Genomic DNA, 6,256 nt, shown 5'->3' with positions numbered 1-6,256 from the left:
TTTACATATTTGTCTTTCAGGTCTTGTGTTTCACTGTGATTGTGCCTGGAGATTGCTTCTCAGCCATTTCAAGTATTATGAAAGCAACCTCGCTTGGTACGCAGAGTTTACAATCTCAACTATACGGGTATTTTTGTACGGTTGTAACGGAACGGAAATGAGGAACACGGGGTTTTCCAGAATTGAACTTTAATCTCTTCCCTCGTCTATCTATCACATTATACAGGTGACAAGTGTCTCACTCCACTTCCCAACCCGATGAACTTGAACTAAACTGGAATTTCTTCCTGCACCTCCAACCATTTATTCTGTAACTCCAAAATAAATTTAAAATTCTCACTTTACCCTTTAATTAAAAGTAATTATTTTTTGGTTAAATCATTTCAGAGGTCCCATTCTTGTAGCGAAATTTCAAGTACATTCCCCCATTTTTATTTAACTCAATTGAGTTCCTATTTTCAAAAATTCGCTACAATCAGTTTCTTTTCGTTAGTTGTCCAGGTGCTAATTATGTGTCATGTGTCAGCGTGATTTTTTTGATTTTTTTTTAATTTTTTATAATTTTTTTAAAAACAAATAAAAAAATTGTCACGTGTCAATCTGGCATTGTGCCATGTAGCAGAAACGGTGTGATATGGCAATGATAGTGCCACGTGTCACTATTGGATGTCAAAAGTCTCAATGTAATTCCTTTATTTGTTATTTTGTCTTAATTTGGTCCCAATTTTTTTAAAACTGAGTCAATTTCATCCTGTATCAAATTTAAATTTTATATAAATTTTACCATGGTATTTTTATTATAGTTGATATTTTTAACAAAATTAAATTTATTTAAATGTATATTTTGCACTGATATTTATTTAAATTTTATTTTAAATATTTATATATCCATAATTTAGAGATAAATGTTAGAGTTGTTTTAAAAATAAAAATTTTATAAATTCAAATATAAAATTTAAAAAAAAAATTATAACAATTCTAACATTTGTCTATAAATTATTGATATATAAATATTTGAAACAATATTTAAATAAAGTTCAATGCAAAATATACATTTAAATAAACTTAATTTTGTTAAAAATATCAATTATAGTAAAAATACTATTGTAAATTTATATAAAAATTAAATTTGATATAGGGATGAAATTGATTCAGTTTTAAAAAATTGGGACCAAATTGAGATAAAATAACAAAACTACAGTGAGACTTTTGACATGCAATAGTGACATGTGGCACTGTCACTGCCACATCACATTGTCTCTGCCACGTGGCACAACGTCAGATTGACACGTGGCAATTTTAATTTTTTAAAAAAATTATAAAAAATTCAAAAATCAAAAAAATATAAAAAAACCCACGTGCTGACACATGGCACATAATTAGCACTGTTACTGGACAACTAACGGAAAGGAACTAATTGCAACCAATTTTCAAAAATAAGAATTAAATTGAGTCAAATAAAAATGGGGAGACCTTGAGATTTCGCTACAAAAATGGGGACCTCTAGAATAATTTAACCTTATTTCTTCTCTCTTACCTATTCACTTATAAATTTTTTTAACATATGTCGATATTTAGTATCTTATTTCGTTTTCTGGACATGAATATTTGATTTTTTTTTCAATTTTCAGTTATTATAAATGTCATCATAATGATATTAAAATTATATTTATTTATAAATATCAATTTTTGTTCAATTTTTTTTTATGGATGTCAACATTAGTATTTTTTTTTTTCTTTATCGGATGTTCACATCCGATATATATATTACAAATGTCAAAATTTTATATGTTTATATATATATATATATATATATATATATATATATATATAAAATAAATATATTTTTTTATATTTTTTCAGTTTTATCTTTAATTATTATTTTAAAAATTAATTATATTATATATAATTTAATTTTAATCATTATTCTGAAAACCTTCTCGATCTTTAGTAGTTATTTTAAAAATATTTTTGTGTACATATTTAATTTTTCCAATTTTATTTATTATTTTAAAAATAATTTATCTTTGACCGTTATTCTAAAAATCTTTTTAAAATTTATTTTATTTAATAAATATTTTAAAAACTAGTTATATGTTTTGAAAATAAATATTATTGATTTTAACTCAAATTTCTATATAAATTAAAAAAATTTACTAGCATATAAAGGGAGGATTTCCTTATTTTGTGTCCATATTTTATAATTCCAATTTTACAATATATTTATTTGTTTAATTTTTAAACATTAAGTATTACTTTTACACGTATCTTTACAGTACAAACCGTGTGACCTGTACAATGTTTCATTAATGATTTAAACGACGTTATAGAAAATGACCAAATAAAACACGAATTGCGAAAATGATGACCATTTGAAACATTTCGTAACAAACATAACTAAAGGAATTAAGCATTTAACTATAAGAATCATCCGCAACAAACACTATAAGGATGAGGACAAAAAGGTATTTAAGTCAAAAAAAAATATTACACACTAACTCATAACATTTACAACAAAAATGCTAAGGTGGTTTATACAAATATAACTAAAGGAATTGATTTAATTATGTGACTTATTGAACTAAAAAGTTTTGAACCAAAGTGAATAATAGCATCAAGGACAAACTTACTAATTAAGCATTCTGCATTATAATGGTTTGGAGAGAGACTCTATTTAAAAACATAATAAATGCTTGAAACTTTTATGTTGCACAGTTTTATATTTTCACTTATTTTCACATGAAACTCATGAATATATAATTACTAAAAATAATTTTATAAACATATCAAAAATATATATATTATCACTTTGAGGAAATCACCAATTTGGAGTTAAACCGTTAAAATTATAATGGACAACCTAATAGGTTACTAAAATTAACAAAACAGAACTTTGTCTTTGTAATGTTCCATCAAATTGATTTATAAAATCAGGAGGGCTTAATTGTACTTTCGAAAAGTTTCAAATGTATGCCCTTTTTTTCCCTCCACGTTTTGACTCAAATAATATCACGAACTCTGTTTTAACGAGTAGAAATATAGGCGATGTGGTATATTGACAATTTTTTTATCACGTTATTTTTTAATGATTTAAAATTTAAAATTTATATTAATTTTAATTTGATATACACTTTTACATAAAATATATGTATAGTTTGCATTTTAGATTATGTAGTTCCTTTTGGGTAGATATAAGAGTTTTTCTTTCCTACTTTTCCCTCATCATTAGTTAATCAATTAAGCTTTTTTTTTTTAAATTTATTTAACTTATTAGTGTAGATTTTCTGTGTTGTGACATTAAAATATAATTAAAAGTAATATAGGAAAAGAAAAGTATGGATCTTTTATTTACTAGTATTACAAAATATGATTTAAAATTGATAAACAATGGTAAATGTGTTTTAAATCTTAAAATATGTTCACATCACGAGTAGAATTATTTAATAGCAAAGAAATGGAGAATTTGGCTCTAATTAGTGTAGGATGATCCATTTCTCAGAAACTTGTCCAGAGTCATTTTTTATGTGCGACTCATCTTTTTTTACTCGTGATTAAACTTTACCCTTACCATTACCTATAATTAATAGATTGATATTTCTAAATATTTTCACTTGATGATTCGGTAATGATGCTTTACTAGTTGAAATTTTTTTATCAAACAATCTTAGCAAAGACCTTGTCAAAGATAACCAAGGTTTGTACAAGTGTAATAGGCAAAGCTATAAAACACTTTACACTTATATTTATTCAACCTAATTTTGAGTTACATTCAAGTCATTTTACAAATTGTAAAGGATTTCACTAATTAAATAATGAATACAAACACATTGATTTTTTTTTTCACTAAAGTCACTTATAGTTTTTTTTTCCTAGTATTTTACAGATGTCACTCTTAGTTGTAACAAAACAATTATTTTAGATGATGAGATAACTTTCCAAAAAAAAAATATACAAATTGAAACTTTTTGGTTAGATATATGTTCACAAAGTGAAGGTTTTACAATGTAGCGGACATTTTCTACAACATATTTTATGATCTACCCTTAATATCCTAAAGTAGTGACACATGGAAACTACATTGATACTTTTTTGCAAGATTGTTAATTTGTTATGCATGACAAGACTTCTATTTATATATGTATTGAACAAAGTTGTTGTGAATTACATGTAGAGCTTTTATTCCATGTTAGAGTTATAGCGGAGGTTAATAACCATTTAGTTGACATTGATCTTTGTTGCACCGAACTTGTAATGCTTCAAACTTCCTTTTGCACTGAACATCCTTTTTGTGTACAAACAACACCAACTTAGTATACAAATGCAAAAGGTTAGTCTAACGGGTCAAAGATTTTAGTGGAATATGTTGATGGTTTCTTAAGATGATTTGACAAATTCAAATTGCGCTGGACCTTGTTGTGAGTTTCGTCTTTGGTCTTGCATGTTCTCTTAGATGTCGTATAATAAGTGTTGCATAGAAGTCATGTGGAAATATGATATGATGACTCCATAAAGTTTAAGCTTTATTTCACTTTTAGATCTTATAATAATTTTTTATTAGCACATTTAAGAAAAAAAATACCAATTCATCAAAAATAAAATTTATTTATTATGGTATCATATGTCATATTGACTATTGTTAGTGTTAGGTTTATAAGGAGGGGGTTTCACTGAGGAGATACAACACCAATGAGACATGAGCCAAACCATATAAGGCACTGACACCACTCTCAACCCAAAACCTTAAAGTAATGAGTTTATGGGTCTTGATTCTTATATAGTGCTTAGACTCACACTTGAGAAAGTAGAGCACTATATAAGAATAAAGACCCATAAACCCATTGCCTTAAGGTTTTGGGTTGAGAGTGGTGTCAGTGTCTTATGTGGTTAGGCTCAGATCTCATTGGTGTTGTATCTCCCCAGTGATACCCCCTCCTTATAAACCTAACAAGTGGTATCAGAGCCGATGGTTAATACCGGCTCAGACGAGTGCAGTACCAGTATGGTCCTAGTATTGAAAGTCTTCCTGACAGTGTGGGTCAGGTCAAGCGTGTCCCGTTAAGAAGAACGGCGGTACAGAAAAGGGCAGAAAATGAGTAAGTCCCACATTGACCAGAAATGAGAAAGTAGAGCACTATAAACCAGATAAGACTAATTTACAATATATAAATGAGTACAAAAAATTTCACCTTATTACAAACCGATTTTGTGAGGTTGAGTTAGATTTAAAGTCAATTTCTTAACATGACATCAAAATCATGAGATAAAACCTATCCCAACGAAGTTTTTGTTTGTTAAATTTATTGTTTCAACCGTTATTGAACCACTCATTAATGTCTAGTCTCACGCTTGAAATGTTTATGTCTTGGCGTGAGGGGATATGTCAGAAGTTTCACATCTACTAGAGATGAAGCTAGTTTACAATATATAAGTGGGTGCTAACCTTATCTTTCAAGTCACTTGATTTAGACTTAAAGTCAATTTCTTTACAACTATTTTTATCTATACAAAATATACTATTGATAAGAATTTTTACGTCATATAATAATTAGATTGCTTGAGTCTAAGAAGGATGTTACATGCCTACAACTTTTACTTGATTTGTTCTCGAACCACACCATACAAAGGAAGAAACTTGCACTTCCTTGAAAATTTCTTAAAAGGTCATCTTCTTTAAATTACTCTGAGTAAATAACTTTCGAGTTCTAGTAAAGAGCTACTAAAAACCATATGCATCTTCTTGGTGTAGGTAGTAGTAAATAATTTCACTAAATTATTTTAAAATTTATAGTCTCACACTTGAGCAACCTTCATATATCTTCCATTTCTATGAATATTTTCATCCATCAATGTATCTCTCTTATCCTCTAAGAGTTGTTCGTAGTTCCTTCTCCATACCTCACCTCTTTTGCATTGAAAAACACACCCCACCATTGTTAGTACCAAAGATTTTAAATGTCCTCCAAATGGTTCATCCTCAGACCACACCATACTAGGAAAGATGCCCTACTTTAATACCACATGTAACACCTAACACCTAATTGCCTTCAAAATCAACGACCACCACCACAAATCAACTCAACTTTTTAATTTGGCCTCACTCACACATTTCTTAGAAATTATTCGAATGAATTATGAGTTCTAATCTGTCAATAAAATTGGAAAAATAAAAAAAAAAATTGTATAGAATAAAATACATTAATCATCCTCTAGGTTCCATGAAATTGCATAAATACCTCCCATTTTTTAACACATACGG

The sequence above is a fragment of the Vigna unguiculata genome, chromosome 7 (genome assembly GCF_037176805.1).
Source record: "Vigna unguiculata cultivar grain cowpea cultivar isolate G323 ecotype 2 chromosome 7, ASM3717680v1, whole genome shotgun sequence".
Classification (NCBI taxonomy): Eukaryota; Viridiplantae; Streptophyta; class Magnoliopsida; order Fabales; family Fabaceae; genus Vigna; species Vigna unguiculata.
The sequence above is the reverse complement of the archived record's forward strand: the minus strand, read 5'-3'. Positions refer to the sequence as shown.